Genomic DNA, 10514 nt, shown 5'->3' on the forward strand with positions numbered 1-10514 from the left:
CTCTTCCGTGTTCTCTCCTCCTCTTCCTATAACCTGCAACCCAAATGTGCCTATAACACAGCTGTTACCATGGAGAGAAGGTCAATTTTTAGGGGCTGTGGGAGCAAGATGATGGAAAGAGCCAGGGTCTCTGTGTAGAGTAGAGCCACCCGCCAACCTGCCCTGCCTACCTTGAGACTGTTCTATGAGAGGGGAATCAACTTGCGTGCTGTTTACACCTCTGCAGTTATGAAGCGGTCTCTTTGTTACTACAGTCTTTACCCACAATACCCATCATAGTCTATATTCCCTTCTCCTAGAACATATATGTATTCTCTAGGCAAAATTAAGAAGGCATGACGTTGTTAGTCTGGTCCCTCTCTCTCTCTTGCTTTTTCTCTCCCTCAGTTCATTATCTATCTATCTATCCATCCATTCATTCACCCTGTTCCTATCCAGGACCTGGCACTATTCCTGCCGCAAAAGCTGCTCAGTACCTCTTTGTGGAATGAATGAAGTCACACCACAACTAGGAGTATCTGAAAATCAAGGCTGATTTAAGACCTTTATTGGCCCTATACCCTGAAAACTTATGTCTCCTCATTCGCCCTATATGTGATTCAAAATAAAAATTAATACTAAACTGTAAAATAAATGTAAGGAGAGGAAAAAAAATGTTCTGTTTTTCTCATGGTGATTGGAATATTCTTTGGAAAATAATATATTCTTTCCAGGAAAAAAAAATTATGCCTTTCCTTTACTGGTACTTGTGGCAGACAGTAAGAATTGCCTACCCCAGGAGTTGGCAAACATTTTCTGTAAAAGACCAGAGAATAAATAATTTAGACTCTGTGGGCCATATGATCTTTGTCACAACTACTCAACTCTGCTGTTGTAGTGTTGTAACAAATGGGCGCTGCTGTGTTTCAATAAAACTGTATAGGGACTTCCCTGGTGGCACAGTGGTTAAGAATCCTCCTGCCAATGCAGGGGACACGGGTTCGAGCCCCGGTCCAGGAAGATCCCACATGACACGGAGCAATTAAGCCCGCACACCACAACTACTGAGCCCATGTGCCACAACTACTGAAGCCCGCGCCTAGAGCCCGTGCTCCACAAGAGAAGCCACCGCAATGAGAAGCCTGTGCACCACAATGAAGAGTAGCCCCCACTCGCCGCAACTAGAGAAAGACCACGTGCCGCAATGAAGACACAATGCAGCCAAAAATAAATAAATAAATAAACTTTATAAAGATAGGCCATGGGCTGGATTTGGTTTGCTGGTGTAGTTTGCTGACCCCTGGTTCACCCTCTATTAACTTAACCTTCTTTCTTACTAACACTACCCATATATTGTTTGTATGTCAATGTGTCCACCTAAAAATACTTATTCCCCAGACCTCCTTACAGCTAAATGTGGCCATGTGACATACTTTTGGCTAATGAGTTACAAGCTGAGAATTTCTGGGGAGGCCTTTGCTTTCTTGATATAGGTACAGCCTTTGTTGCTTCTTGTTCTTATATGTTCTGTCTGTAATGCAGACTTGAGGTCTGGAAGGGCAGCAGCCATCTTGTAACCATGAGACAAAAGATAGGAGGAAAGCAAAGGATGGCAGAGCAGAAGCAGGGAGAGGGCTTGTCTGAGTCCCTTAGAGCTTGGATGAGCTGCCATCCAGCTCTGGGCTGCCTACTCCTTATTGCAGGAGATGAATAAGACCCTGTCTGTACCATTAGAGCACGGTCCACTATACTGTGCAATTAATTGTTGCTGGAACTCACGTCTAAGGTTCCAGGAAGGCCCGGGATTAGGTGGTACTGGGTCTGAGGCAGCAAGGGAGGGGATACAGTTATCTGGGATCAAATGCAAGCTGCAGAGCTGGAGGTGGAGTGGAGCATTCCAAAGGCAGGGCTCACTTGCCAGACAGGGATCAGGGGTGGCAGAGCCCGTGTCAGCATGGGCAAATTCCAAAGCATGAGATGCGTGGCCAGGGACTGTTCACAAAGGAGTCCCAACATGGGGGAGGGGGTTCTGCATGAAAGAGCGGGAAAACTGCAGAGGATTAGCAAAGAGCTGGCTCTCTTTAACAATAACGTCTACCGGGGACATCACCTCTTTGCCCGGTTCTGGCTTCTGGGAAGCACCTAGCTTGGGATGGTGCGGGCCTTTTTGGTTTTTCTGAGATCTAGGATAGCCAAAAGCATTACTCCCCAAAGCTCCTGTAACACGCACCTAGATAATCTCCAAGCGGGAGTGATGTTTTCCCCAGCTTAGCAGCTATAACCCTTGGGGAGTGAGTGACAGAGCCAGTCCCTCCTGGTGGAGGGTGTTTTACTAACACTTAACACTTATTGGAGGTGGCTCCATGCCGGGGTTTTCCATATACAACACGCAGTCCTCGCAACAACGCTGTGAGGGATAGTCTCTTGGTCTAATCTCTAATTTACAGATGAGGAAAGTGAGACCCCAGACATATTGGGTCACTAGCCCAAGGCCACCCAGTGAGGAGGTGAGAGCCAGATTTGAACCCAGACCAGTTTGTCCGCTGAGCTGAAGTTTGTCCTGTTCCATGAGTTCATCTCCTCCCGAGTCCGGTTTCCTGATTGGTCTCCTAGGACACTGGTCCTATGGAGTGACCCCGGCATTGCTGCCCTCTGTCCCGCTGTTTGTTGGAGGGCAGATATGTGCCTCGGGCTGCATTGTCCCAATACCCAGGGAAACTCTCCACGCTGTCATTCGAGGGCCCTCTGGTTGATCCACTATCTGATCTTTTTCTCTAACTTTTTCACCAATTAGTTTCATCTCCCACATGAACTGTAAACTCCTGGTGGCAGAGAGGGTGTAGCTAACAGTTATGTGGTAGCTAATCATTATCAGGCACTGCTCTGTGCCATGCCCTGGCTTCAATACCTCATGGTCTAATTCCTCTAAACTCATAATAACTCTTTGAGATGCTATCTTATTATCCCATTTTATGAAAGAGGAAACCGAGGTCCAGAGAGATAAAGTAAGTCGCCTAAGGTCATAGAGGCTTGTAAGTGGCTGAGCTGGGATTTGAACCCAGGTCGACTGACTTACTCACTTAACTATTAACTTTATTCTGCCTCTCTTTTTGTGTACAGCACTTCGCAGTTTACAAAGCATTTTCAAACACATTTTTAAAAAGTTTTCAGAACACCAGGGCTTAACAGTATGTTAGAGATTGTCTATTCTAAACCCCTCACATTAAAGAAAAGGAAACAGGTCCAGAGAGGGGCAGTTTATGAAAAGGTGAGACAGGACTGGAACTCCACTCTCCTAGATGCCGACAACCCTGCACATGCCAAGCTCCTTCCCTGGACTGGAGCTTCGTGAGCACAGGGCCTATGCCATTGGCATGTTTAGCTCTTCAGCACCTAACACAGAGCCTCACACACAGTAGGTGCTCAGGGAGTGTGTGTTAAATTAATGTGAGTCTAAGATGATCAACATTGCTAATTATTGGGGAAATGCAAATCAAAACCATGATGATATGTCACCTCACACCTGTCCGAATGACTATCACCAAAAAGAACACAAATAACAAGCATTGGTGAGGATGTAGAGAAAAGGGAACCACTTGACACTTTGGTGGGAATGGAAATTGGTACAGCCACTGTGGAAAACAGTACAAAGATTTCCAAAAAAACTAAAAATAGAACTACTGTATGAGCCAGGAATTCCATTCCTCAGTATACAACTGAAAAAAACAAATACACTAATTTGAAAAGATCCATGCACCCACAGTGTTCGTAATAGCTGTATTTACAATAGCCAAGACATGGAAGCAACCTAAGTGTCCATCAAAAGATGAATGGATAAAGAAGAGGATGTATATATATACAATGGAATACTACTCAGCCATAAAAAAGAATGAAATTTTGCCATTTGCAGCAACATGGATGGACTTGGAGGGCATTATGTTAAGTGAATAAGTCAGACAGAGAAAGACAAATACTGTATGATATCACTTATATATGGACTCTAAAAATACAACAAACGAGTGAATATAACAAAAAGAAGCAGACTCACAGATATAGAGAACGAACTAGTGGGGGGAGGGTAATATAGAGGTGGAAGAGTGGGAGGTACAAATTATTGTGTGTAAGATAGGCTACAAGTGCTTCCCTGGTGGTGCAGTGGTTAAGAATCCGCCTACCAATGCAGGGGACACGGGTTCGAGCCCTGGTCCGGGAAGATCCCACATGCTGTGTAGCAGCTAAGCCCACACGCCACAACTACTGAGCCCATGTGCCACAACTACTGAAGCCCACGCGTAGAGCCCGTGCTCCACAAGAGAAGCCACTGCAATGAGAAGCCTGTGTACTGCAACAAAGAGTAGCCCCCGCGCTCCGCATCCAGAGAAAAGCCCGTGTGCAGCAAGGAAAACCCAACGCAGCCAAAAATAAAATAAAATAAATAAATTTATATATATAAAAAAAGGCTACAAGGATGTATTGTACATGGGAAGTATAGCCAATATTTTGTAATAACTGTAAATGGAGTGTAACCTTTAAAAATTGTATAAAAAATTTTTTTAAAAATAAATGAACACGAAAAGCAGCTATACTCCAATAAAAATTAATTAAAAAAAATAAAATAGGTAGAGAGAAAAAAAATGAACATGAGTCTGGTGTGTGTGTTATTATTAGACACACCATTTCATCCCAGTTACCCCTCAAGGCATGTAGCATGATGCTTGGTATGTAGTAAGTGCTCTCAGTTGAATAGCGTTCAACACTCAAACTCATCCCCAGAACCTCAGAATGTGAACTTATTTGGAAATAGGGTTTTTGCAGATGTATTTCGTTAAGTTAAAATGAGTTCATACTGGATTAAGTTAGACTCTAAATCCTATGACTGGTGTCCTTATAAGGAGGGAGATTTGGAGGGAGATTTGGTGACAGAGGTGACACACAGGGAAGAAGGCCATGTGAAGATGGAGGTAGAGGTTGGAGAGGTTGGAGTGATGCAGCTACACGTCAAGAAACTCCAAGAGTTGCTGGAAAGCACCAGAAGCTAGGAGAGAAGCATGGAACAGATTCTCCTTCAGAGCTTCCAGGAGGAACCAACCTTTGACACCTTGATGGTGGACTTCTGGCTTCCTGAACTGTGAGAGAATAAATCTGCATTGTTTTGAGCCACTGAGTTTGTGATAGCTTGTTATGACAGCTCTAGGAAATTAATATGGTAGGTTTGTGAAAAACAAAACCAAAAACTCTTGCTTGACTGATAAATCTCATGATAGCAACAGCTTTTTCTCAGTCTTGGCTGGGGGTGATGGGAGAGAGGGTACCAGCAGCTAATTGAATCCTTAACGCCCTCAGTGGATGGTACTGATCTTCCTGGAGAGACATCAAGGCATAGTGGAAAGCTCCCTAGACTTCTAGTTTTTGGCCTGGTGACTACAGTCTTTAGACTTTGGATAATTCTCTCCACCTCTCTGGACCTCAGTTTTCCCATCAGTAAAATGGGAGGAGAGTCTGGCTTGCTGGTCTTTAAGATAAAAGACTCTGATCCTTGTCCCAGATGGTACATGGAGGGGCAGGGGAGAGCTTGTTGAAGCAAAATGGAATGTATTGGCTGATGTCACGGAAAAGTCCAGGGGGAGTGGCTGGCTTGAGGTGCAGCTTGACCCAGCAGCTCAAACAACGACATTAAACAGATCCTGTCTGGGCTCTTCTCCAAGTGTTGGCTTTGTTCTCAGGCTCCATGTGATGGCAAAAGTCTTCAAGCATTCCAGACTTTATACCATTTAGGTTTTTTTCTTTAAACAGACTTTTTTTAGAGCAGTTTTAGGTCCCCAGCAAAATTGAATTGAGCAGAAAGCACAGAGATTTCCTATAAACCCCCTGCCCCACACATGCACAGCTCCCCCATTATCAACATCCCCCACCAGAGCGGTACCTTTGTTAGAATCCATGAACCTACACCGATGCATCATTGTCATCCAAAGTCTGTAATTTACATTAGGGTTCACTCTCGATGCTCTACATTCTGTGAGTTTGGACAAATATACAATGACATATCTACCGTTATAATATCATACAGAGTCATGTCACTGCCCTAAAACATTGCTCACGTTTCTGTCCAGTGGGGGAAAAAAATCAGTTTCTCAAAAGCCTTGAGGTTTATTCTAATTGGTCCAGCTCAGGTCACATGACCACCCTTGACCAATCATTATAACCAGGTGGATAAATCCAGCCTCCAGGCTTAAGCCCTGCATAGGAAGCTCCACCCCTTGGACCCAGACAAGGTGGTCTGAGAGTAGGTAAGCTTTGGCTCTGGAAATAAAATTTAGGAGGTGTTGCCTGAAGAAGGATGGATGCTGAAATGGCAAAACTACCGAGGTCCGTGTGAGGGGCCTGCTTTGGATGCGGGAGAGGGTATCTGGAAGGTCGCAGGGACCTCTTCCCCCCTCCTTTGCTCCTGTGGGTCCACCTTGTTCAGTGCTCTCCCACGTTCGCCCCTAAACCTGGCTAACTTCTTGTTCTCAGAACTCAGTGCAGACATCGCTTCCTTAGGGAGACCCTCCAATTAGATTAGGTCTCCCTGATGTGCACTCCGGCTGCTTCCCTTTGTTGACGAGGTGTGAAGAGAGTACACACAGGAGGCGTCTATTCCTTTTTGGGTAAGAACGTCTTCATCTCCTTTTGGGAGAGCCCCCTCCTTGGCTCTTGCAGTCTGTGGGGGCCATCAATGCACTGCTTGCTTTTCTCCAGCCAAAGTGTTACCGAAAGTGGTGGTCTGGCTGCTTGATGCTCTAAAGCTAGTAAAGAGGCAAGGTTGGTGGAATGAGAAGTTCGCTTTATTTCCGAGGCTGGCATCCTGGTGGGGGAGGGCAGACTCTAGTCCAAAGGCCGACTCCCCCCCCTCTGACAGGGGACAAGAGCGTTTACAGACAGAGAGAGGGGGCTACATGCAGAAAGAGCACAGTCGGCTCTGACACTCATCTTGAAACTGGTCCTGCGGTGCTCTAGGGTAAGAGTTTATAGACGGAGGGAGGAGGCTACATGCAGAAACAGTACAGTCAGCTCTGACAGTCATCTAGAAATTGGTCATGCAGTGGTCTGATCAGTGTCATCTTGATTGTTTTAAGTACAGTTAGTCTATAGTTCCAGGGTCGGTTTGTTCTCATTTCCCTGAGGCCATTTCTTGGAATTGTGGCAGCTTACGTCATGGCTCCAGTCTGGTCATCATGTAGTTAACATCTTCCACCTGGTGGGGGTCTCGGTTTCTATAAGACGGCTCACAGGATGTGGCTCAGAATATTACCTATAGCCCTTGAAGAGAAATGAAGGTCCTTGATTTTGCTTAATGACTAAACAATTATTACTTGGTCTCATTTGACTGTTTTCCTTTGTTTCTACATCTTCTCACTTCACTGATTAAACTTATTCTTTGGCTAAAGTTTTTCCACAGACAAAAGTCAGGCTGAGGACATGGGGGGCAAGGACCATAGGGTCCTGCTCTGTTTCAAAAGGGGTGGGTATGACCCAGGCCAGACTAATGAGCCCATTGCTTACTTATCCCTTCTCTGAGATGGACAGAAATAACAATAAAACCTAAAATTGGTTACAGCTGATTCATGGTGGCAGCAATGCCTAGAAAACCCACTTACCACTTCCTGCCACTGAGACCCTCAGAGCTGCCCTGCTCGCTGTCCTTCCCAGCTTTTTTCTTCAGCTTTTTGCTTGGTTCTGCAAGCAATGCTGAACTCTTCCAATGACCTCCTTTTTGTATAGGGCGGCTGGAGCCTGTATCTATTGCTTACAATCAGAGAACCCTAGATGCTACTGTGGGCATTTCCTTCTGTCCAAGAGCAGGGGTCAGGGCAGCAACCGGCCAGCTCCAGCAAATGAATCTAGCCATCATAGCCCCACTTCTCCCGAAGTGCTGGGGTTCCAAGAACAGGGTGGGAGAAAGGAAAGGGCAGGGCAGCAGGAAGTGTAGACCAGGAAGTGTCAATACTGGTGTGTTTGCAGAACACACTACTTAGTGTGATAAATGTGTGGCATGTAATTGGGGCAGCTAAGTACAGAGAAAGTATCAATAGAATTCCTGCACATAATGTTCAGTTTCTTTAAAGTTAGGTTTCTTGAGGTATACGTTATATACAGAAAAGTTTATATTTTAAGTGTACAGTTTGGTGAATTTTGACAAATGTGTACACTTGGGTAACCACCACAATAATCAAGACAGAGAAGAGTTCTATCACCCCCAAAAGTTCCTTCTGGTCACTCGTGAACTGATTTCTGTCCCTATAGTTTTGGTTTTTCCAGAATGTCCTATGAATGGAATCATAGTATATAGCCTTTTGTGTCTGACATCTTTAGCATATGCTTTTAGGATTCCCCCATGTTGCACGTACCTTAATTTGTTTATCTAGTCACCAGTTGATGGTTGTTTCCAGTTTTGCGGGGGGGTATGAATAAAGCTGTTATAAACTTTTGTGTACAGGTCTTTGTTGGAGGTCTGTCTTCATCTCTCTTGGGGAGATAGCTAGGAGTGGGACAGTTTGGTCCTATGGCAAGTATATTTAACTTTTTAAGAGACTGACAATCTGTTTTCTAAAATGGTTGTACCCACCAGAAATGTATGAGAGCTCCAGTTGTTTTGCATTCTTCTCAGTACTTGGTATTGCCAGCTTAAAATTGTTATCCATTCTAATAAATGTGTAACGATCACTTACTGTGGTTTTAATTTCCATTCCTCTAGTGGCTAATGATTTTGTCTTTTTATGTACCTATGTGCTATTCATATTTCTTTTTTGGTGTCTGTTCTCATGTTTTGCCCATTTCTGAATTGGTTTGTTTGCTTTTCATTATTGAGCTGTGAGAGTTCTTTGTACATCTAGATAAAATCCTTTATCAGATACATGCATAAAAATATTTTTTCCCAGTCTTTAGCTTGTCTTTACATTCTCTCTCTTTTTAAAAGATTTTATTTATTTGTTTGTTTATTTTTTGGCTGTGTTTGGTCTCCGTTTCTGTGCATGGGCTTTCTCTAGTTGCGGCGAGCGGGGGCCACTCTTCATCGCGGTGCACGGGCCTCTCAGTGTCGCGGCCTCTCTTGTTGCGGAGCACAAGCTCCAGACGCACAGCCTCAGTAGTTGTGGCTCACGGGCCTAGTTGCTCCGCGGCATATGGGAATCTTCCCAGACCAGGGCTCGAACCCGTGTCTCCTGCATTGGCAGGCAGATTTTCAACCACTGCGCCACCAGGGAAGCCCCTGGCAATTTTTTATAATAGTTAAATATACATATCCCACATGACCCAGAGGTCTCACTGTTAAGTATTTACCAAAAGAAATGAAAAATTATATTCAGACTAAGACCTATGTAAAAATCTGGAGACAGGGCTTCCCTTGTGGCGCAGTGGTTGAGAGTCCGCCTGCCGATGCAGAGGACACGGGTTCGTGACCCGGTCCGGGAGGCTCCCACATGCCGCGGAGCGACTGGGTCCGTGAGCCATGGCTGCTGAGCCTGCGCGTCCGGAGCCTGTGCTCCGCAACGGGAGAGGCCACAACAGTGAGAGGGCCGCATACCGCAAAAAAAAAAAAAAAAAATCTGGAGACAATCCAAATTTATTTACAATAGCAAAAAATTGGAGACAAACCAAATGTTCGTTAAGAGATGAATGGATAAATGCAGTGTGGTATTTTCATACAGTGGAATACTACTGAAAATGACATAACTGCTTGGGTTAAGCAAAAAAATGGATGACTCTCAAAACATTTTACTGAGTGAAAGAAGATAGACACAAAAGGGTATTACTGTACAAGTTCATTTATATGAAATTCTAGAACAGACAAACATAAACTGATTATAGAGAGCAGATCATTGGTTGACTGGGAGTTGATGGCTTGATTACAAAGAGGCACAAAAGAACTTTCTGGGGTGATGGAAATGTTCAGTCTCTTATCAATGTCAATATCAATCAACATCTTGATTGTTTGGTTGTTATACAGGTATACATACTTGTCAGAACTTAAACTCTACACTTAAAAATCTGTGCATTTTATGGTATGCAATTATACTTCAATAATGCTGACACAAAAAAAGTTGGTTGAAATGGTATTTCTGGCCCCTGTCTTTCCAAGTACTACTAATTTTTATGTACCAGGGGAGTGTCCTTGAAACGTTAAAAAGTATATTTTAGCTTTTATTGTTATCTCTTTACTCTCCATCCTCACCTCCAGTCTTTTGGGCTTTTAACTTCTAAATAATTTTTCAGCAATTATGCATTTGTCTGACAAACTTATAACACATTTTAAAGTTTTTCTACCAGGTTCCAAGTGAATCAGTTGAAAGGAATTTGGCTGGAAATGAATGTTTACAGCCATTAGTTCATGTCTTGATAAGGTTGATACACCCTGGGGTGATTTTGCAATTTTCATACGCATTTTGAAAGCAATTTTGTCTGCTTTCTAGGTTGTTTCATTTTAAAAATTCATTTTCAGTCATCCATGTCCACTTACCCATTTAGCTATGTCTTCACAAACTCCACAGAATATTTCT

This window comes from Lipotes vexillifer, unplaced genomic scaffold (assembly GCF_000442215.2).
Source record: "Lipotes vexillifer unplaced genomic scaffold, Lipotes_vexillifer_v1.1 scaffold977, whole genome shotgun sequence".
NCBI classification, from domain to species: Eukaryota; Metazoa; Chordata; class Mammalia; order Artiodactyla; family Lipotidae; genus Lipotes; species Lipotes vexillifer.